The 24,924-nt window shown below is 32.5% G+C and overlaps 1 protein-coding gene across 2 annotated transcripts in view; it reads right to left on the bottom strand.

The window, feature by feature from the left end:
- Nucleotides 1-24,924, bottom strand: part of LOC145277605 (TOX high mobility group box family member 3-like) — a 730,818-nt gene that overhangs the window by 414,829 nt on the left and 291,065 nt on the right. For both annotated transcript variants that reach the window (XM_080129132.1, XM_080129133.1), the window contains one exon: nt 19,123-19,181. The gene's annotated coding sequence lies outside the window, so the exon portion shown is untranslated. The remainder of the gene's footprint in view (nt 1-19,122; nt 19,182-24,924) is intronic.

The raw sequence follows: 24,924 nt of genomic DNA, 5'->3' as shown, positions 1-24,924 counted from the left end.
AATTAGCATTCTTTTATATTTTCTCAGGCAATGCCGGAAATCTGGTCTAGCTAGTATATATAATCTGAGGTTATTGCTTTCCAGAGATTAAGTAACCAATGAAGTGCGATGAGATTAATACGAGGCCTTCTTTGTCACAGGGAGTTAAAATCAGGAGGTCCCATCAAATGGTGTGAAAAATAAGATTTGCTTGTATGTAAATAATAGAGGTGTGGATTTGAGTCTGTGCAATTCTTTATCTACACAAGAGCCAAGTTCGTCCAAGGATGGAGCGCTGTTGCCACATCTGGGTAGGAGCTGCTAGAAAGGACTTATCCTGCCTTGATAGAGTTTAAAATAGACTTCGTAGACTCATAGTAGATGTCCTTTTTTCTTCTCTGCAACCTCTTTTTCACAGAAGAGATGTAGCGAGTTTGTCTTTGCTTTATCGTTGTTTTCATGGCAAGTGCTCGACTGAACTTCAATCTATGATCCCCCCTCGCCAAACTTTCACCAGAAACACTCGTCTAGCTGAAACCACTATAAATAATTTTCCCCACTCTTTATCTGTGCCTAAACCTAAACGTAGATTTCATGAACAAAGCTTCTTTCTTAGAACTGCACGCCTGTGGAACTGTCTTCTGTTTTCCTGCTTTCCAGCTGAGTATAATATGGTTGTCTTCAAGTCCTATGTAAACAAGTTCTTGATAAGCCGTTCCTCTTAACAAATTTATTGAATTTCCATTACTGATAATTATTATATTGTCCAATTGACTACTGTACACTCTTTAACCCTTATCCTCGAGTGGCCCCTGGGCCTTGATAAGTGATGATACCTATGTAAAAAAAAAAAAAAAAAAAAAAAAAAGATATGAAAAAGGTCTTTTTTTTTTTTTTCAGAATTTCCCAGTTAATAATTGGTGTTAAGTTTTTTGTTTTTAGTTCATAGTTATATGTAGCTAATGATGTCTTATCACTATACTTTGATGCCACGGAATTTGCCTCTCTCCTTACCGACATCTCCAATGATGAGATTGATATTATTAGAAAATGCAGAAACGCTGTCCTAATTAGTAGAAATGAATAGTGAATTAAAAATCAAGCTGGACCATTTGATATTCCTATGGGATCTCTCACTCTACAGAAATTACTGACTTAGTGGGACTCTATATAACTTGTACAATCTAACAGAAATTGACACAACTGGCTTATATAGGGATGATGGTCTTCTGGTAAAAACAATGCTGACGGCCCTAAATGTGATAGTATTTTGTTTCAATTTTTGAGCGATTAGACAAGATAAAAAAGTTAGAATTGGAAAGAAATGATTATCATTTTATGTTATATTTATGTGCAGAACTGCTTTCCTACTCAAAATTCTAAAATATTTTTTTTCCCACCGCGTAATCATCACAAAAAAGTAGCATCTCATTTTAGGGGAGTCATTTTGCTAAAAGTGTTAATCTATTATTATTTTCATCATCATTTATATTTTTTCTTTACACTTAGAAAATAAATCTAGTCCACCAAATCATAATTGAAAGAAAAAAAAATTTTTCTTCATAGAGGGAAGGTAGAGAATAGTTAACAGATACTTGTCACAATGTTAAGAATGGTTGTCTGAATGGAATCGTTATTATGAAGATGCTCATTCTTGACAGGAAACTGGCTTTGTTAACTATTCTGTTCCTAAACTGTTTTTTTTTTTCATATTAATTGTTGATTCTTTGTAATAATTTCTGAATACTTCAAATGACATCAACAACGACCAAATGCAAATGAGATGCGTCTTGAAGGAAAAACAAATATTGTCTCACAATTTTCATTCAATTACAAGGAAAACGTTTGAGAAAATATTAAGATCCACTCTTGTAATATACACTCCCCTCCTAAATGTATTTTTACGTTTTGCAAAATATATGTGGACATTACAGGGTAGAGGGAAGGGTTTATAGTCATTTACACATTTTTAAGAAGCATCGAATCTTTAATTAAATTTGAAAAGAATCGCAATCGGTACTTGTATTGGAATCGTCTCATCGCTAAGATATATATATATATATATATATATATATATATATATATATATATATATATATATATATATATATATATATATATGGGGGAAAATGTTTATTCAATTATATTTCACCCTTTGTTTATACCAATCCTTTAATTTATGAAGCTCGATATAACTGCAGAGCATATAACAAGCAAATGAGAAAAGTCTATATCCCAAATTACCGTTTATTTCTTTAAGTACATTGACATGTACAATTCTTGACAGCATATGTTTTGTACCTATTTACAATGCCTCCCCACGGGACAGAGTTAGACACCAGGGTCGTTTTTTAATAGGGAGAAAAGGTACAAAAATAAAAATTGTCTCAGTTGTGAACGAGAAATGGAAAGCGCAGAATCATTCATGTAATTATTATGTTGATGTTTTGAATTTATTTCGCCCTTAACTCATCAGAAGAAAAATCACTTATCAAATTTAAAAGAAAATAAAGGCATAGGGGCGTGATTATAAAATATGAAAATTGGGGGAGAAGTTGCAATAATTTTTTATTTTTTTTCATTAATACACACACACACACACACACACATATATATATATATATATATGACACAGAAAAATTGAATAAACCAAGGATTGGATTTTTATGTGGGGAAATATCCGGCTCCCCCAAAAGGACCGTTCTTGATGAAATAGTAAAATTTGTCTCAGTCAAGCAGGATTCCTACTCTAACTAACGACAAAACAAATACTACACTTTAATCCTAGTTCAAAGGCCAAGGATTCAAGAATCAGAATCTGTTTGTTTTTTAAATCGATTCCAAAGTTGGCTTTTTTTTCTGCCCACCTGTGATTATACCTATTTACTATGCCTCCCCACGGGACAGAGTTAGACACCAGGGTCGTTTTTTAACGTGGAGAAAAGGTACAAAAATAAAAATTGTCTCAGTCGTGAAGAATTTCTCCTCCACCGAAAGAGAACAAGAAAATGAAGTGCAGCATCTGAAGAACAGATACTACACTTTGATCTTGACCAAAAGGCCCACCTGTGATTATAGTGGAACGTATGTTTTATTTACTTTTTATTCATAGATTTTTTTTCGTCTTTTGAAATGAGTTTGAATTGATTTATTGACCTTATTTCATCTCCTCTGCTTGTGCAGATTGTGCAGCAGATGCAGTTATTGTTGATGCAATGGCTGTTGTTTTTTTCTTTACTGTTTTCTTTTTGAAGACAAAAAGATTTCTCGTTTTTAAATCGAAAGCATTGCGAAAACAATTAAGCCGGGTTTTCTTAATGCACAAAAACAACAAACAATACTTGACAATTAGTGAAATCCTCTTCTTCGCTTTCGCAACATCATCGCGATTGTTTTCATTTCAACACAACTAATCATCTGTGTTTATTCAACTCTTGCTGACAAAAGAAACATGGCACAACAATGCATCTTTTGTTTGGATATCTATGTCACATGCTTCAAGCAACAAGAAAGCACTTTATTCCATGCTAGAAAGCAAAGCAGGGAGTCAGAGGGTAGGTAAATTTATTGTTTTAGGAGTCTGAACCGAAGCAAGAGCTTGTATTTGAACTGGGATCAAAGTAGTGATGGGACGATTCTATTATTTTTTCCCCAATTCCGATACGATTACCGATTCAGATTATTTATAAATCTTTAAACATTTAATAATAGATTTTTTATTTATTGCCGATGATGGTAAAAACACATGTTAAACATGCAGAGGTTTTCTCAAGTGGAAAAACACACTTGTGGGAGATGATTTATAGATTTTAGTTTTACTAGTAATTTAAAATCATTAAATGTTTAGTATTTTATCATTACTACTAGCAGCGCAAGATTTTACTTTAAACAAAAACAAAACAAACAAACAAAAAAAAAACACAAAAAAATGACATTTAAAAGAATCGTTTTTGGCATCGGGAAATAGACACAAATTTTTTCCAATTCAGATACCCCTAAAAGTTCTGATTTTTATGATTTCCAATTCTGATTAATTGTTCTAACACTAGATCAAAGTGTAGTATCTATCTTACTAACCAAATTCGTTGTTCTTTGTCCCCGCACCCCCACTTCATGTTTCTTTCCAATGAACTTGTGTATAAACTCATTTATATTCACTTGTGTATAAACTTATTTATATTCATGACCAATAACATTTTTTGGTTTAGGGAAATCTTCAGTAGAAGGGTTTCTGGAGTAAATATAATATTATGATGATTGCTGCAGTTAAGGATAGGATAGATATTATCAAAGATGATCAACAACACGCATTTTGTTTACATTTTTGAATGGCCTTGTGCCTAATCTGTTCAAATGCAAAGTTTTATATTTTGTGCAGATATATATCCCCTCCACTTCTGATGACCTTGCACCTAATTTGTTCAAATGTATTTTTTTTTATATTTCATACAGATAAATATTTCAAAGGGTAGTATCTGTTCAGTCCTTGATCAGTGAAGAAGAAATCCTTATAAAACTGAAACAATGTTTATTTTTATCTTGATTGGGAGTGCCCCTTTTTGAGAAGCTAGATCCCCCTACTCCATTAAAAACTCACCTTGTGTCTAACTCTGTCCTTGTGGGGAGGTAAGCAAATACAGACAGTTTAAAATTTTAATGAGTCGGAGCAAGATTCAAGTATTTTTAAGTTTTTGATCCGGTTTCACTTAAAAATTTGAATTCTAAACATTTCACTCATTAAAAAAAAACAAAAAAAACCCCATTCAATTCAGTTTTTCAAAACATCTATCCTTTTTAATAACAAAACATTATAAATATTACTATATATAGTACTAGTGGGACCTGTGTGCCAGCGTTGCTCAGGATGATTCAAGAAACTCTCGCTTTTAACTAGTACTATGCTACAGTTTTGTTGATAATCAGATACACACGACAACTGCTGTAATGCTTACCATAGTTTTAAAATAATGTAAAGAAAGACGAACATTGGTTAAATAAAATCTCCTCATGAAAGAATAAAGAAAAAAAATTGGACCATTACACATTGATGTAATCATATAAAATTGTAAATGACTAGCTGTAATGTGTATTTCATGTGTGAATTCAGCACTTTTGAAGTTAAGCGATTATAATTATTGTAATCAGGTATTTTATTTTATTTATACGTAAGTCAGCATTTACTAAGCCAACTTTAGAATAAGGATTAATGAAAGGATCTAATACAGTGGATGAGAAGAGCAGAAATTGATTACTAAAGAGGATGGATCAACATACTCGACTTCACAATGGCCATGTTGTAGTGTGCAGGTAAATAGTCCCAGGTTACTGTATTCCACAGATGTGAATTTGTTTTTCAGTACACAGAAATAAAAGTTCTTTGTAATAGTGGCAACGAGATAAGCTTTTGCTGTACATGTTTTACAAGGGAGAACCAGGGATTGGAGTTCAGTCGAGGACCTACCATGAACAACAGAGTAGAAAAAGACTAGCAACATCTATTCTGTAAGAAAAGGGCTGCAGACACAAGATCAGCCCTACTAAATTGCCAAGAAGGTTTGTACTCTGTTATGGCCAGAAAGAAAGCGCCGAGCAGTACCTCTCTATTGTGTCTGGCATTTGGTACTTTCTGGAACAGATAAAAGAACCAAGCATTTTCCAGTGACCAGATTTTATGTAGGTCTTCCACGTCAATCAAGTTGATCACCAATAGAAGTGGAGTTTCTATTAATTTTTTTTACTGTCTCTCTCTCTCTCTATATATATATATTTAAATAAGGGGGTGGTCACCAACAATGTGTATTTTTTAACATTATTTCATTATTCCGTGTCTTGGTTTTTCATTGAAAATTATGTTTAGATCATTGTAATAATGTTTTTAAATCATTGAAATCGTTTTTCGCAGAACGTCTGAAACGCGTTAAAAACGATTTCAATGATTTAAAAACATTATGACAATGATCTAAACATAATTTTCAATGAAAAACCAAGACACGGAATAATGAAATAATGTTAAAAAATACACATTGTTGGTGACCACCCCTTATTTAAATATACATCTTTCTCTTGTTGGAATTTCTTAACCCATTTATTTATATATATATATATATATTATATATATATATATATATATATATATATATATATATATATATGAGAGAGAGAGAGAGAGAGAGAGTTTTTTTTTTGATTGATTGAGATTGTTGGACTGACTTTCTCATCTTCGTTGTTATAGTCACAACGTTTCGTCCGTTTTGCCCTCCGGCCTTTATCAGGTGTTTTGTATCGAACTGGGGAACCATTTGTTAGGAGTCTCGAACCCAACCTTTTATTATTATTACTACAGGGGTACCATGTTCGGACTCCAGTTAGGCTTTGGGAAATAGTTGCTGATTCTCTGTTTTGAATGTTACTTTTTCACTGCCTTCGTTCAGGATTGAACTCAGCACCTTTGGGTAACTGTAAACTTTGATACAACGTCTAGGACCACTCGGCCATATTTTATTTTTTTTTATTTATTTACTCACATTCACCCCTAACAAGGACACTATTTGGGACCATGCCTAGGAAAGATTAACAAGATGTTGGTTTACGAGACATTTAAACTTCTGCATATCAGTACAACCAGTTATTGGTGGTGGTGGTGGAGGGATGATTTGCTGATGATGGGTGCAAGAGTCGTATTAAAATTTGATCCAATGTTATCTCAGTAATATATTTTAAGCAAATAATTCATGGAAACGATAGTTTACAACCAAGTCAAACTTAGAAACAAACAACGGAAAATATAATTTGGATATTTGAAAACTTAATTATTTTATAATCAATACATACTGTTGCTAGTTTGAGGGATTTTTTTTTTTTTTTTTGTAAAAAAGTCATTACAAGTAGTGATACATGTTATTTGTACAAACACATTGTTTCCATTATTTTGCTGGAAAGTATCTTATTAATTTTGGAACTGTGTACATGAGGAGAGGAAGAGGATATATTAAAGAGGGAATGACGAGTACTCCCACTCCTTTTATTCATGAAAAAAATATAAAAATATAAGGAAACGAGCATAAATTAATCTCTTTTTTTTTCTTTCTTTAACAATACATGTCAGTTTATGAACTAGATTTGTTTTATGAAAAGCAGTTTTAGGCCCACCCTATGAATATTTTTTGCTATTAAAAACAACTTTATATAATTTTTCTTAAAATATTATAAGTATAGGGAAAAAATAAAACTATGTAAGCCAAAAGTATCATTTCTGGAGAAAAGATGTTTATTTCCAAATATGTTGTTACTGTAACCAATTGCATATAATTTGTCCGGTTACCTAGCATTCTTATCAACCTACTATATACGTAAGTACAAGTTTTATGGTACTTAAATCAAACTATAACATTCCTAAGTACTAAATCCTTGGTACATATATAGCCCTAACCCCCTCTCTGTCCGAGGGCTGGGCCGCATCCGTCGCTATCCCGATTCACGGGAGCATACTTGCGATGTACTTCTGGCCGTGTTCATTGCTCCCAGCTCACAGGACCATAGATGCAACCCAGCAGGGCTACATTCTTACTTGTCTAGTGGTGGACCCCTTAAGGGTGATCAGACTCTCACTGGTCACTGGAAAATATCTTCTGCTGCTCAGGGCACGCGAAATGGGCATGACCCTAAGTCCGTGTGGCAACATTGTCGATTTCGGTCATCACTCTGGCTTCGTGCTGGATCCAGTCTATCTCTTTCATCATCTGGCGTCAGAGCATACCTGAAATAAACTGCATCTTCATTCAGGCTGGCAAATCGAGAAACAAGGAAAAACTCTGGGACATTTTTACATAACGAAACAAAATAATTATTCATAAATCGGTTTACACTTGTTTAAAAGTCGAGTTCTTTGATTCAAGTTCATGATGCAGGTTGTATATTTAAGTTCCACTAATCAATTTCCCAGCTAAGAACAAGAGCTTTTCAACTTAGCTCTTATGAGGGTTTCGCCCCCACCTCCCACCCCAGGCGGGGTGAGAGCGATGTGGACGCCTCGATGCCAGCTAGTAAAAGAGCCCCAATTCTAAAAAAGAATCGCTTTTATCAAATCAGAAATTCCTCCTTCCACCTTTTTGGAGTTATTCTTTCTTTTTTTCTTTTCCTCTCCCTCTCTTCTTTTATCGTATTAATTTGTACTCCCTTTCCTTTTTCCTCTTTTGAATTTCCTCCCTCTCTCTGTTTCCCTAATTGCTACTCCTCCTCTCGGTTTTAACTTATCATGTAATTAGGAGTTATTAGTCACCCCAGGCCGAACCATGCCTGGCGGCGACCCCTCACCCCATTCTTCATCTCGCTCAACAGAGATTTTAAAAACAACCTTTCCGTTGTTGATAGATGTATTCTCGTTTGTCTTTCTCTTAAAAACCCCACCCCGGCACTGATGTGATAAGCGATAACTATTTATTTCCCATTGAAATATTTTATTTCTTCTGGACATTTTTCATAAACATCTGTTTTTCCTTGACCAAGTGTCAGCATGGCCCCCATAATCATACCTCATCCTCTCCCATCTTCTCTTCCTCTATTTGAAAAGCAAGATCATCTGGTGTCGCCAGGGATCTCGTCATACTTACACACATGAAAATTTTAGTATGTTGTCAAAAAAAATAATACAAAGCCGATTTTCAAAGCATTGCCAGAATCATTTTTTCAGGCATGAAGTGGGGGCTTGCAAAAATATGTTGTTTTTATTAAAAGCCACTATATATATATATATATATATATATATATATATATATATATATATATATATATATATATATATTTTTAGACAATATTTTAAGTGTCCAAAGAAGTACATCTTCCAAAAAACTTAGGATGTTTCTACTTAAAGCACAGGAAAAAAGAAAAAAAAATTGTTATTGAAAAAAAAAATATATATATGGTCCAAGGGAATGAAAGAAAAATAGGCTAATGAGTTATAAATTTCAATTGACCTGCTCTGCAAATCTGACAGGATAATTTTATATATTAGACTAGCAGGCTACTCGTCGATGCCCGGTTGTAAAATATGTATAAATAGTATATATTCATACAGAAACTGAGACATGTGCATGTGAGTATTGTTTTTTTCTAAACAGTTCACTTCTTGTAAGTAAAAAAAAATGCTTGAGCTGAGATTGAAACCAAAACCTAAAGAATGTGAGTCAAGTACGATAACCATTAGGCCAGCTTGATATGCTGCTTTGAAACCTACTTATTCTTAACATAAGGAATCTGTCATAAGAACCATTCATGCATGCACATTCATGAAACAGTTAGCAAACAGATAAAAATTCAATGACCAGCACATACAAATTTTTCAATTTTTATCTCCGAGCAACTTTTAAAAATTTTCTGTAGGTCTGAATACTCTATATACCAAATTTGAAGTCTGTAGATCAAAAATTCGTAGAGTATATAGGTTGAGAAATGTCCACACGCACACACACATTTTCATTTTTATAGATATACTAGAAGGCTGCCCAGTGTTGCCCGGTACTAAAATATGCATAAATATTATATGTTAATTCATACAGCGACAAGTACAAGCGAGTATTATGTTTTTTTTTTCTAAGCAGTCCATTCCTTATAAGTTAAGAAAATTAGGTGGGCCGAGATCGAAACCAAAACCTAAAAGCAGAGAGTCAAGTACGATAGCCGTTCGGCCAGCATGATACGCTCTTTAAAAAGTGTTTTCAAACCTACTTATGCATAATATAAGGAATCTAATGTGAACTGTTCACACATGCACAACTGTGAAACAGAAAAATCCGATGACTCCGACGTACCAATTTTTCATTTTTGACCCCTTAGCAGCTCTTTTTCTCAGATGAAGACCTATTAAAAGTATTCCATGTCTGAATAATCTATATACCAAATGTCAAGTTTGTAGATTAAAAATTCGTAGAGTATATAGGTTGAGAAGTGTTCTCACACACATTCTCACTTTTATAAATATATAGATAAGATGGTTTAAAAGTAAATGAGAAAGGACAAAATAAAATAATGACTTGGTAGGAGGAAATTGCTAAGTTTATTTCTCATAATAACACAAAGGTGAACATTAATAATTACTTAACTAGTGGCATGAGCCAACGATAAGCAAAGAAGAAAAGGTTATAGCTGAACGACTCCAATTATGACTTACAAATATAATTTACAAGCTGAAAATAGAAAAGACGAAAATGGAAGAAGCAGAAAGATAAAACATCAATGTCAGGTGGTTAAACACCTATTTTATGGAAAAGGTTAATTGGCAAAGTCTCCAGGGGTGCATGGGGTCAGGAGGGATAACGCAAAGGGGCAGAAGATCATAAGGATTACTTGCTGCTACTTGTTCTTCAGCAAGTACAATTTAGGTCCATATAAGTGTGGCTTTTAAATAATCTATTTTTCATATCTTTATTTTAACGCATAAGAATATATATATATATATATATATATATATATATATATATATATATGTGCGCGCACGCACACACTAGCAGGGGGCGCCCGGTGTTGCCCGATTGTAAAACATGCTTAAATATGATATTTTAATTCATGAAGATTTCGTATTTATTATTATAGTCAATTTTCTATTGATCATTCCATATTGTATTGTATCCAGTATATATTCGTGATTTCAAAAGTAAAAAAAAAAAAAAATATGACTTGAGTGCCATCAGCTAGAATTGAAACCAAAATCAAAAGTTACAAGATTCAAGCAAGCAAAAAAGCAAGAACGCCCGAACGGTCCACAGAGCTTTATAATTATTAAGATCTACTACTACTACTACTACTACTACTACTACTACTACTAATAATAATAATAATAATAATAATAATCTATATACAGGGTGTTTCAAAAGTCTTGGGAACATTACAAATGCGTATATCTCATGAACTATTCCAGGTAGAAAAATGAAACTGGTGTCATTTTAAAGCTTGCTTAATCAAGTTTTTGGTCATACTAATGATTTTCGTCTTATCTTTCCATGTGCAGTAATGGCGTTCTCTAAACAAGACAAGGCGTTTTGCGTCCTCCAATTTGCAAAGACTGAATCGTGGACATGTGTTCAGCGTGCATTTCGCAGGAAATTTAAAAAAGAAGTCCCTGAAAGGAAACCCATTGTCAGATGGCATGCTAAATTTGTGAAAGATGGGTGTTTGTGCCCAAGTAAGCGAACAGGTCGCCCTTCAACTTCAGAAGATGCAGTTGAGCAAGTCCGGAAGCCTTTCAGCAGAGCCCCCGTAAATCAGTGAGAAGAGCTAGCAGGGAACTTCAGCTTGCTCCAGCAACTGTCTGGCGTGTCTTAAGGAAACGATTGCAAATGGTACCTTACAAGCTCAAGTTGGTCCAAAAGTTGAAGGACACTGATAAGCCACTTCGCCGTGACTTTTGCATTGCAATGCAAGAGAAGTTGGAAGATAACGGCTTTGATGACCGGCTTGTTTTTAGCGATGAGGCGACCTTCTATCTGAATGGCAAAGTTAACAAGCATAGCACTCGCATATGGGGTACTGAGTGCGACTTTTTCCGTTGGGGCTTTGTCAAGCAACAAGTCTATGTGCCGCCCCTTCCAAGAGATATTGACGAACTAAAGGCTCGAATAACGGCAGTTGTGGGAACCATTGACGTCAAGATGCTGGAACGCGTTTGGCAGGAAATGGACTATCGACTAGATGTCTGCCGTGTGACGAATGGTGCTCATATTGAGCAAGTTTGAAGATTCCCCACAAAACTTGAAACTTTAACCTTTCCAACGGTACCAATTTCATTTTTTAACTCCTAATAGTTTTTGAGTTATTAAAAATCTTTATGTTCCCAAGACTTTTGAAACACCCTGTATATAAAAGCGAAAATGTATGTATGTCTGTTTGTGGGTCTGCTAAAAACTTTTGACCGACGGAACAAAAATTCACAAACTTGGTATCATATTAAAGCCCCACTCTCTGGACGACAAATATTGAAAAATTAGCCCAAAAGGACCATCAGAAGTGCGTCAACTGATCGATTTTCTGCAGGGGGGGGGGGACAAAAAAGTGACATTTTAATGTTAAACATTACATATTTTTAAATCGATTTATAACTGCCCCCAAAAATACGGGCGTCAACTCTTCTACATAAAGTATACATGGGGCCGTTTATTTTGGGTCAACTTGTATTTAGAACCTGCTGAGTCATGTCATGTGATCTTGACGTCAGCAAGCTCTAATGGCAGTTTGAATTTAAAAAACATGTTATCAGTAAAAAAAATTTTAACCCTCACACAAGCTAAACTATGAACTTCTTTGCTATGACAACGTTACCAAAGTTATTAGCACATTAAAAATAGTTAGATACGATAGTTAAACGAAAAATAACAAGCCAAAAATGTGAAGTAAAAAAAAAAAATACGCTTACAAAAAATATTAACGATCGAAGTTTTTACAAAAAAAAACAAAAACAGCCAGACGCCATTTTCTTTTTAGTAACAGTCTTTAGAGTAAGGAAGACGAAGAGAGAGAGAGAGAGAGAGAGAGAGAGAGAGAGAGAGAGAGAGAGAGAGAGAGAGAGATATGTCTAGACAGGAAACGAAATACGTAATTTAATAAACGCTAATGTGAAGTAAAAAAAAAAAAATAAAATACTGCAACGTCATCTCTCTCGTAACGCTCCCACGATGACCTCATTTAGTGGCTATCTGTCAATCAAACCTCTTTCACTCGCTTTATGCCTTATTTTAAAACTATAATCAATTCCTCTTACTCTTGGCCTTGACGGTTAAGTGGTTGGGGTTTGTTTCACCTCCGCGTCAAGGCTTCCGGGTTCAATCCAGCCTCACGACCAAAACTATTTTTTTTTCTTTTACATCTTTAGACACGCGGGCAACGTTTCTTTGTTTTTTTTACTTCGCTTATTCTTTAGTTTATCCCCCTATACACACAGCGTTTTTTTTTTTCGCTGTTTATTTTTTTTGTTTTTGGTTTTTCCGATTTTTGTAACATCGTTTCAGGGTTATTACTTATCCCCCCCCCCCATACACACACCTACAAACACCCAGGCAATGCCGGGTACAACCCCCCCCCCGCTAGTTATAATAATAATAAACAAATCCAATATGATGCCGTAACATGTTTTGGATTCAACTTTTTAGGGTGAAGGTGCCTATAAACACTATAACAAATGCTTTTTTTATTTTATTTATTTATTTTTTTGTAGACTTTACACATCATTTTCTTTTATCTTTTTTTCTTTTCCAGATTCTTTTTCATTCCATATAAAAAGCTTTCTGTTAGTTTTTGAGGAACATTTGTATCTGAGAAGTGGTTTAGTGATTTTTCCACTACTCAATAAACTTTGTGTAAGACATGTTACATAAAAATAATAAATAAAAACTTATAAGTGAGAATTAACTGCAAATTTTAATTTTGGAATGCTAATTATATATATATATATATATATATATATATATATATATATGTGTGTGTGTGTGTGTGTGTGTGTGTATTAATGTATCAACACTAATCAAAACCAAAAGCCACTTGAGGATAAGTGTTAATGGATTGTAAGTTGAATGACAAAGAACATTATGAGAGGATTGAAAATGATGACTTGAATGAACAAAGTTCGATTACTTATGACAAGGATTTATGAAAAATATTTGTTGACATTTGATTTGAAGGCAGCTGTGTAGTAGTCTGCAGGAAAGCAGTCTCATGGTATTGTGATCCACAGATTTAAAGTTCCTAAAAAATCTGTTCACAGAACTTCTGCTTGAGACTGTGCACATGAAAGAAAAAAAGGAAAAGTTTTTTGCAGTGGCAAATTCTAAAAGGAGTTTTTGTTGTGAATGTCTTACAAGGAAAAACCAGAAGTTGGAGCTCAGTCGAGTATTTCTATGGAAATAATGATAGAGTAGAGAAAAACTAACCATGTCTTTTTTGTGAGAAAGGAGCTGCACTGAACAGAAAAATTCATAATAGATAATCAACCATTTTTTTTTATCTATCTACCACTTAAAGTTTTTCAGCAAAACAAAATAAAACAATTAAAAAAAAGAGAGAAACATACATGTTCAATGTCCCTTTTCAAAATTTTTCAAGGCCTTCTTCAGACAAAATTCAAGATTTCAAAACAAAATTTGATATATAAATAATGATATAATAAACCAAAAAAATTAATTGACAACAGGAAAAGTCAGTTTCATTTACATATAAAACAATATGCCTGTTTTTGTTGGTCATATTTATATTTCCTAACCCACTTATATTTAGCCAACCAAGCACGATTAAATGCTATTATTTTTCACATTGTAGATTGGTCTACACTGTGTTCGTTTTACTTATAATTTTTAATTTTTAGTATTGTGAATACAAGAGTTACGTCTCTTTATCACAAAACTACCTTATGTTATTATATGGAAAATCAGATTATTTTGTGATAAAGGGAAACAACTCTTGCATTCACAATAATATAATGCAATTTCAAAACAATGTATTTCGATTTTATTTTCAATATTTAAAACATAGTTTAATGCTTTTTTTTAATTAATACTTAAAAAAATAATATTTATTTCGATTTTATTTTTAATATTTTAGTATAAATCTTTACTAGACATAAAGAATACAATTTTCAAGGCCTTTTGAAGACATTTTCAATGCACTGTCCATATTTTCAAGAATTTTTCAAGGTAATTATAGAAATAAAGCCTTTTCAATGCACAAGTCAAAATTCGAGGACTTTTCAAGTTTGTGTGAATCTTGTATACAATTCTGTACATATAAAGGGTTGCATATGTACACGAAACAATTTAGGTCAACATTTTCTCTATGCCATTTAATAACATGAGTAATAAACGGTTTGCAAGAAAATATTAACTTGGATTATGAATACAACAGTGCATTTGAGAACAGAAACTGAAATAAAAAGGGACAATTATTATTGCCTCTCTTTCTTGAACAATATGAAAAAAAGAATTTCTAATTTAATAGATCCCACTCTGTCTGCCAAGCTCCAGCTCCTGTTCAATCACCACACCCTGACAAAATATAAAATCTAGATCCTGTCCTGGACAGCATTCCTATCTTAAAGATACAGTAAAAACTGTATCTTGTTTGGTATAATGTACATTGCTTTTCTTTTTTTTTATATATAATTGTCAACTGTAATGTATTAAGCATACTTGTTCTTAGCCTTTTATTTTAATAACTAGCCCGGGGAGGGGGGGGATTGCCCAGTCGTAAAAAAAAAAAAAAGATGCGTGCCGGGCGTGAACTTGCTTAACTTCAGTTAGTAAGCAAACGTCTTATCAATGGGCTCACAAGAACAAAAATGTTATAGCGCACAAATTTAGCCATTTAAAAAGGAAGAACATAATGACAGTGCATGCGCAGTTGGCAAACCACATCGAAAGCAAAGTTTTTATTTGACCCCCACCTTCAAACAAAACGACATTTCTACACAAAATAATCAACATTTTTTCCCCCATTTTTTTTAATATCTTTTGTCTGAGATATCGCTCTTTCTAACGATGCTGCGTTGGTGCCTGTATGATGTGGATGACAAGTTTGTAGCAGACATACAAACACATACACACAGACGTTTGAGATTTATTTAATATATGGATTTGTGTAGAATAAATGTTTAATACATGAGCTGAGTCAAAATAATTATATACGTTCTAATACACGTATAAAACTACATAGTCAAAATAATTATATACGTTCTAATAAACATATAAAACTACATACTCAAAATAATTATATATGTTCTAATACATGTATAAAACTACATAGTCAAAATAATTATATACCTTCTAATACACGTATAAAACTACATAGTCAAAATAATTTTATACCTTCTAATACACGTATAAAACTACATACTCAAAATGATTATATACGTTCTAATACACATATAAAACTACATACTCAAAATAATTATATACCTCCTAATAAACATATAAAACTACAGTCAAAATAATTATATACCTTCTAATAAACATATAAAACTACATAGTCAAAATAATTATATACGTTCTAATACACGTATAAAACTACATAGTCAAAATAATTATATACGTTCTAATACACGTATAAAACTACATAGTCAAAATAATTATATACCTTCTAATACATGTATAAAACTACATACTCAAAATGATTATATACGTTCTAATACACGTATAAAACTACATAGTCCAAATAATTATATACCTTCTAATACACGTATAAAACTACATACTCAAAATGATTATATACGTTCTAATACACGTATAAAACTACATACTCAAAATAATTATATACGTTCTAATAAACATATAAAACTACATAGTCAAAATAATTATATACCTTCTAATACACATATAAAACTACATAGTCAAAATAATTATATACCTTCTAATACATGTATAAAACTACATACTCCAAATAATTATATACGTTCTAATACATGTATAAAACTACATAGTCAAAATAATTATATACGTTCTAATACATGTATAAAACTACATAGTCAAAATAATTATATATGTTCTAATACACGTATAAAACTACATACTCAAAATGATTATATACGTTCTAATACACGTATAAAACTACATACTCAAAATGATTATATACGTTCTAATACATGTATAAAACTACATACTCCAAATAATTATATACCTTCTAATACACGTATAAAACTACATACTCAAAATGATTATATACGTTCTAATACACATAAAAAACTACATAGTAAAAATAATTATATACCTTCTAATACACGTATAAAACTACATACTCAAAATAATTATATACCTTCTAATACACGTATAAAACTACATACTCAAAATAATCTAATACACATATAAAACTACATACTCAATATAATTATATACCTTCTAATACATGTATAAAACAACATAGTCAAAATAATTATATACCTTCTAATACACGTATTAAACTACATAGTCAAAATAATTATATACCTTCTAATACATGTATAAAACTACATACTCCAAATAATTATATACGTTCTAATACATGTATAAAACTACATACTCAAAATAATTATATACGTTCTAATACATGTATAAAACTACATACTCCAAATAATTATATACGTCCTAATACATGTATAAAACTACATACTCAAAATAATTATATACGTCCTAATACATGTATAAAACTACATATTCAACATAATTATATACGTTCGAATACATGTATAAAACTACATACTCAAAATAATTATATACGTTCTAATACACGTATAAAACTACATACTCCAAATAATTATATACGTTCTAATACATGTATAAAACTACATACTCAAAATAATTATATATGTTCTAATACATGTATAAAACTACATACTCCAAATAATTATATACGTTTTAATACATGTATAAAACTACATACTCAAAATAATTACATAGTTCTAATACATGTATAAAACTACATAGTCAAAATAATTATATACCTTCTAATACATGTATAAAACTACATACTCCAAATAATTATATACGTTCTAATACATGCATAAAACTACATACTCAAAATAATTATATACCTTCTAATACACGTATAAAACTACATAGTCAAAATAATTATATACGTTCTAATACAAGTATAAAACTACATAGTCAAAATAATTATATACGTTCTAATACAAGTATAAAACTACATACTCAAAATAATTATATACCTTCTAATACATGTATAAAACTACATAGTCAAAATAATTATATACGTTCTAATACACGTATAAAACTACATTATCAAAATAATTATATACCTTCTAATACATGTATAAAACTACATACTCAAAATAATTATATACGTTCTAATACATGTATAAAACTAAATACTCCAAATAATTATATACGTTCTAATACATGTATAAAACTACATTATCAAAATAATTATATACGTTCTAATACACGCATAAAACTACATAGTAAATTCTGGCGTTGTGCAAGAACTCAAAGGGAGTAATAATAATTTAGATTTTATGGTTTATTAAAATTAAAGATGTATTACATTTTCTATCATGTCAGAAAATGACCAAAGATTTTGAGTGGCTGGTCTAGAGGTTATTAAAACATAGTGATTAAAAAAAAAGCTTTAATATGATACTGTCCATCTATCCACCCTTCATGATTGGTCTATCCCTGGCCACCCATATCACTACCCAAGCAAAAGTGTAAGTGTTTACCTTTATTTGAGGGAGGAAAGAGGGACATATAAAATGTCCAGATGGGACATTCTTCTTCACTTCTTGAAAAGCCAAGTTGATAAACGTTAAAAAAAATAAAAAAATAAAAAAAAAGTCAACAAGTTGGACTGCATTTGATCCTTTAAGCAAATGGTTCTACTTAAATCTGCAAGGTTTTAAGTAATTAATTTCTTTTTTTTTTTTTTATCTACCTCTTTTTTATGGGAATATATTCTTGATAGTAAATCATGGTAAAGCTTAAAAGACATGTATATAATTAATGAGATAAGAAAAAAAAAACGTAGGAGGGGAGCGTTGTATGAGAGGAGAACCTGAAAGGAAGGACAAAAGAATGAAAAAGAGAATTATGAGAATGAAAGAGGGAGAAAGGAACACATTAAAAGAAGGGGGTATGTACATACATATAAGTGTGTGCTTGTATATGAGGGGCGTGAAAAAAAGGGTAAAGAGAAAAGAGGGAGAAAAAAAAGGACAGAACAGAGTGAGAACACGAAAAGAAACCTGAGAAAAAGACAGAAAGAAGGGGAAAGAGAGAGAAAGGGTAGAGGAGAAAGAGAGTCGAGGAGATAGAGAGAGAGAGGTAGAAGGAATAGAGAGAGGGAGGGTAGGAGAGAGGAGGGGGTAGAGAGGATAGAGAGAGAAAAAGAGTAGAGATGGTAGATAGAGAGAGTAGAGGAAGAAAACAGGGAGTGAAAGAGTAGAGGGAAAATAGAAAAAGAGTAGAGTGAATAGAGAGAGAGGGTAAATGGAAAAAGAGGAAGAGCAAAAGGGAAAGAAAGGATAGAGGGAGAGAGAGAGAGAAGAAGAAATAAAAAGAGAAAAGGGAAGAGAAATAAGGGGAAAGAGAGGGCGCAAAAAACATAGAAAGAAAGAAAAGAGAGAGCACAAAAGGAAAAAAGAAAAATCGAACCGAATGAAATAAATAATTTTTAACTACTCACATCTAATGACCTTCTCCATTAATGGTTTCTTTCACCTTGCAGAGACACCGTTTTATCAACTACATTAAAAAAATGAAAAAAAAAACATTTAAATTAAAGCAATGATCATCAGAAAATAATTTATCGAAACAGTAAGAGTTTTAAAATTCAACCCAAATAGCATTTAAACTTGCATATAAAATTTGATTCTTACAAGCCAGTTTTCATTTGTAATTCTTATACCATGGTGTTAGCAGTAAAATAACCTACTTTTCTGCAGTTTATTAAAGAAAAAGTATGTAGTGCCATGTTGACAACTGGTAATATGGAAACATTAAAATAATCAAGGGGAATAACCCATTATTAATTGAAGAATATAAAAGGAGTTGTTTCTCTTACAACTTTTTTTTTCTGTGGAAGTTTTTAAAAATGTGCAAACAAAAACAAAAAAGTAAACTGATTTCACTACATGCCGGGCAACGCCGGGTTTGTAGAGCGAGTAAGACAATAACTTAAGTTTTCTTTTCCTGTTTTAATAATTGTTCTGTTAACTCAAACAAGAATGATTCAATCCATCAAGCTGCTTCATCTAAAGATATTAAATTAAAAAAAAAATCAATACAAGTAAAGAAAATCAGCTTAAATTATTGAACTAGAAAAATAAATGTTTTTGTAAATCAATTGTTTAAGCAGTCAAGTCATAAGGATAGAAATAGATACAAGGACAACAGAGATGGGTGGTAGTTACAAATTCATTAATTTGACATTGGAAGGTCAGTGTTCAAGCCCAAGTAGGGAAAGGAAAATAAATTAAAAAGAAAAGGAAAAGTAAAGAAAATAACAAAAAAGAACAAAGAGATCTGAAAGAAAGAGAAAAAGAAGACCCCCCCTTCACCCGCTTCCGGACGAAATCCTTATATTCTTTTGCTTATGGTAAGAAAAAAGGTAAGCTTGGTGGATATAAAAATGTCTATATGCATATAAAGTGTTACTCAAAATGTTCTTTAAGAAAGAATTCAAGATGTAAAATAAGATTTTCCAAAGACAAAAAAGAAATTGAAAAAAAAAGAAAGAAAAGAAAGAATAATAAAAAGAAAGAGGTATAAAATTTAGGAGTGATTTGGCCAATAGCAAAAGGAAGGAAGGAGGAGACACAAAGAAATAGATTAAAAGAAAAAAGAAAACATGAAAAAAGGAAACAAGAAGAACAGGAGAGAAATAAAAAGAAAAAAGGAGGGAACCAGGGAGAGAGAGGACAATGAGACAAGAAAAAAGAGAGAAAGAAAATAAGAAGAAAGAGTAACAGAGCTAGAGATAAGAAAGAGTGAGAGAGACAAGAAGAAAGCGAGAAAGGATAAGATTCTGAAGAAAGGAAGAACAAAATAAAGTAAAACATATCAGGTAAAAAAAAAAGAGAAAAACAACAAAAAAGGCACAAATTGAAAAGTACAGTAAACTGAGGAGGAAAAAAAAGACGATTTTATTTGAATTTTTTATTGCAAGAAAACAGACATTTATTGAAGATAATTTTATCAAATAACAATAAATTGTAAATATATAAAGATTTTGCTAAACGACAAAAAACAAACAAATAAAAGAATGAATTATTATTATTATTATTCCTTAAAAGTTTTTTTCTATTCAAACTATAAAAACACCTTCATTTTACAAAGATACTTTTATTTCCAAGTTTTTTTTTCTAAGAGTTAAAACATTGAAATTACATTCTTAGAACATAAACAGATTTATGAAAATGTTCCAAGCAAGAATAATTCAATATTTTTTTTAGAGATTGAATTTCGCCATTATTAAATCTTAATTTGTCTTATGCATTTAGACAGAAAACGTTCTACAAATAATGCATTTAGAAACTTTATTTTGTACAGAGCTCTGAAGCTGGAAAATATTGAAATTCTATGTGGTGTGTTTTACGGCATATCAACCCTTTTCTGGTTATTTACTGCTGCATCCAGTAATTTTGGAAAAAGCCTTTATGCTTTAAGTAGTTTATATCTTTAAATATTTATTCATAGTGTTTGGTTTGGTTGTTTTGTAAAAGAAAATGTTTTTTGTTTTTGTCTTTGCAGAATAAGATTGAGTTCTGCAAAGAGAAAAGGAAAAAAAAATAACTGGAATGACAGAACAAGAGCATGCTACGCTACCCCCATCAAGTAAATAAAGGATTCCATTTGAAATTCCATCTAAATTCCAGAGTTCAACAAGATACACCTGATGAAGGTCGGAATTGGTGCATTTTTGGTCAGTGTTTTTTTTTTTTTTTTTTTTTACGGCATATCAACCCTTTTCAGGTTATTCAATCCAAAGATTTTGAAGAAAAATTTTTTAATAGAATATTTGTTGTTTTCAAGACAGTTTCTATTTAACCAATAGTTGGGACCCTAACAGGTACTACCACTCCGGGTCAGAGTGGACCTGGGAGTAATGGCAATTAAAATGTGGCTCCACACGCCCTGAAGCCTGCAAGCTAGGGCCGCACCACTGGATATAGTTTAAGGTCATATCCAGGACCTTTGGTCAGGGAGCCAATATCTTCAGACAGCCTGCTCTGGTAGCATCAAATGCCCTAACAGGTATCACCACTCCGGGCCAATGTGAACCTAGGAGCAACTCCACATTCCCCACAGCCACCAAATGGGATCTCACCACTGGACCAATCAGTTTGCAAAAAGGGAATCAGGTGCAATTCAATTTTTTATGGTACTTGTAAGCATGGGATACAGAAGTGTAGATTGACAGATGACCAATTTATATGTAAGAATTGTGAGACTGATAAAAAATTGTATGCGGATTAAGTATATACAGACAGTGAGGCTATTAAGACTTTTGTCATCTTAGTGATACCATTGGAGCACAGGTAGGAGCTGGTGCTAGTGTGATTGTGAGTTAGGAGTAGATTGACTAAGTTCAGAAAACTTCTAATACTAATGAGCGGAGAACATTACTGTTGTTAACCAAAGGATAAGTTTATCAGGCATAGGTATGAAGTGTAATGCTGTATGGGATTGAAATTCAGCCACTGAGGGTTGAGGATATGTGTTGCATGGAGAGAAATAACATAAAAATGATATAAAACATATGTAACGTGAATTTAAAAGATAGGCTTAGATCTGATGACTCCAGAGGAACATTAAATATGGATAGTACAGAGAAATGTGTGCAGAATAAGCAAAGTTTGATGGTATGGCCATGTTGAAAGAATAGTTGAAATACGTTCAGTTCATAGGGAAAGGCCAATAAAACCACGGGAAGTGCTAAGGATGGACTTGGGAGAAAGAGGAATAAATAAGTCCTACTTAGAGATAAATTAGTTTGGAAGTTACTTCTAAAAGCCGTCCAACATATGCTTGCATGTAAAACAGATAATAAATTTAATGTGATGAATATCAGATGATGTTTAAAATTATTTTTATATCTGACACCAAACTTCATGTAGAGTTGAGTTATTTGGCTTTCGCATGCTTTTATTGTTTTAGCCACATCTAAAATCTATTTGGCCTCTTAGTTGTACGTACCCCCATTTTCAAACAGAGAACTCCAGTAATCCTTCAGTTCTTACTTTTCCAGCAGCTTACCTATAGTGATTGTATCCCTTATCAAATTTTGATAGAACAATTGCATATTTTCGGTGTTCCCCTGTTCCTGTTCTCGTGTTTTGTTTTGTAGTAAGAATTGGAATCCTGTCTTCAAGCTCCCCCACTATGTTCTTAAACGCATTTACTTTGGGGACCCGTGGCGCAGTAGATAGAGACGTTGAATCTCTACGGTTCTATGTGAGAATTGTCTGAAGATAAAGGTTTCAATCCTACCCAAAGCCGACCAGAGTCTTACTTGGCCAAAATATGGTGAGACGACAACAACTACAGAAGGCAGTGAATGCAGTGAGGAGATTCAGAGTTCCTATCTGTCGTGATTACCACCTGATGAAAGCCAGAGGAAAAGTTGGCAGAAACGTCATGAAACAATTAAGAAAAGATGAGGATAATAGTCTGCAATAAATAAAATTAATAAATAATACTCATCTCAATGAATTCCGATTAAATAATATATGCATTTACTTTTGTGCCATATTTTATACTGAGCCTGCAGACGATGTTCTTCAGCTGTCTCTGTACTGCAGGGGCGACAAAGAATTGTTTGATCTGGGACAATTCCTTTTTACAAAGGTTCAGTTCAAGAGACAGTTAGAATCTTAAAAAGATCTCTCGGTTGAAATGTCTGATATAGTGGGTGAATGTCTGCCGAAGCCCAGTTAGAACAAAATAAGAAAATATTTAAGAAAAAAAAAAAAAAAAAAAAAGAAAAGAAAATATTAAAAAAAAAAAAGGTTTGGTTAATAGTGGATTCAAGAGATTGAATAGCAACGCCTCAAGAATTTGTAGTCTCAGATTGGAATTGGATGTAATTTTTTTTTTTTTTTTTGTATTGTGTATTTTATACTAAGGAACTGCTGCTTATTAACGCCATAAAAGCCATTTGAAATAAGGGTTAAAGAGTTTGATTAGAAACTATAATATATTTTAAGGATTGGAAACTATGGTTGAAACTAGGAATAATTGGATTATTTAAGACGACGGCTTGACAAGAATTTACTAACATTGGACTTGAAAACGACCACGTATTAGTCGGCTAGGAAGTAGTCCCATGGTATTGTGTTTCACAGATGGACAGTTCTTGAAAAGAAACTTTGCTCATGGAAGTTCTGCTTCGTTTTAGGTAGACTGAAATAAGGAAAATTATTTACAGTTGTTGTAGCTTGACGAGTGTTTGACAGGCGAGGAACCAAAGAAGTGAACTCATTTGAGCATTTATCTTGTTTTACTTGAAGTAAAAAATAAACGGGAGATTAAGATTAGGGCATAACTAGAAAATAGTAAATGAAAGTAATTAATAAGCAATTTAAATCCATGTTTCTCCATCATGGAAGGTTTTTTTTTTTAAATAATTATACAGATATCTTTCTTGCTCAAAGCTGACTTGATCATATTAAAAGCTTTGTTGTGCCACACAAGGATTATATATTGGAACCCTACACCAGTAAGTAGAGATTATGTTAACTAGTATGAATTTTGGCCAGAGTTACATCAGTCCATGTCATGATAACTGGCAGCAAACAGAAATAGACCCAGCTGCAACTGTCGTGATTGAAGCGCATGGTGAGGGACGTCAAAAGTTGGCTCCCTAGACAAAACATGTAGGTATCGAATTATCTTACATAGAAATGACTTCACATGTTTGGAATTGGAGTGAAGGTGACATGTGTCTGATGATGTAGAGAGAATCTAAGTGAATGTTGCCTCAAGACTCTGTCCATATGACAACCATCTTAAGACTAGATGAGAAAACAACTGATGAGAATTAGATATATCAAATCTGTTGCTGAGATCACTGGAAAAATGGTTAAATCACTCTACCACTCCAGCAAGTATCTCACTGCTGATGCAATTCTCTATTTGCATAAGAGCCAGGTACGCCCTAAAATGGAGTACTGTTGCAACATCTGGGCAGGAACAGTTCAGTGTGCCTTATCCAGCCTTGATAAAGTTAAAAACCTGCTTCGAAATCTAGTAGGTGATGCCCTTTTCTCTTTCCTGCAATCTCTTTCCCCACAGAAGAGATGTTGCGAGCCTGTCTCTGCGCTATGATTATTTTCATGGCAAGTGCTCAACTTTACTCCAACCTATGGTTCCCCTTGCCAAGTTTTCACAAAAACACTTGACTAGCTACAACCACTATAAACTATTTACTCCACTCCCTATCTGTGTCTAAATCTAAATGCAGATTCCATGAAGAAATCTTCTTTCT

This window comes from Euprymna scolopes, chromosome 6 (genome assembly GCF_053919585.1).
Source record: "Euprymna scolopes isolate OS-2025 chromosome 6, ASM5391958v1, whole genome shotgun sequence".
In the NCBI taxonomy this organism is placed as follows: Eukaryota; Metazoa; Mollusca; class Cephalopoda; order Sepiida; family Sepiolidae; genus Euprymna; species Euprymna scolopes.
Note: the sequence above shows the minus strand (reverse complement) of the source record. Positions and strands in the feature narration are given on the sequence as shown.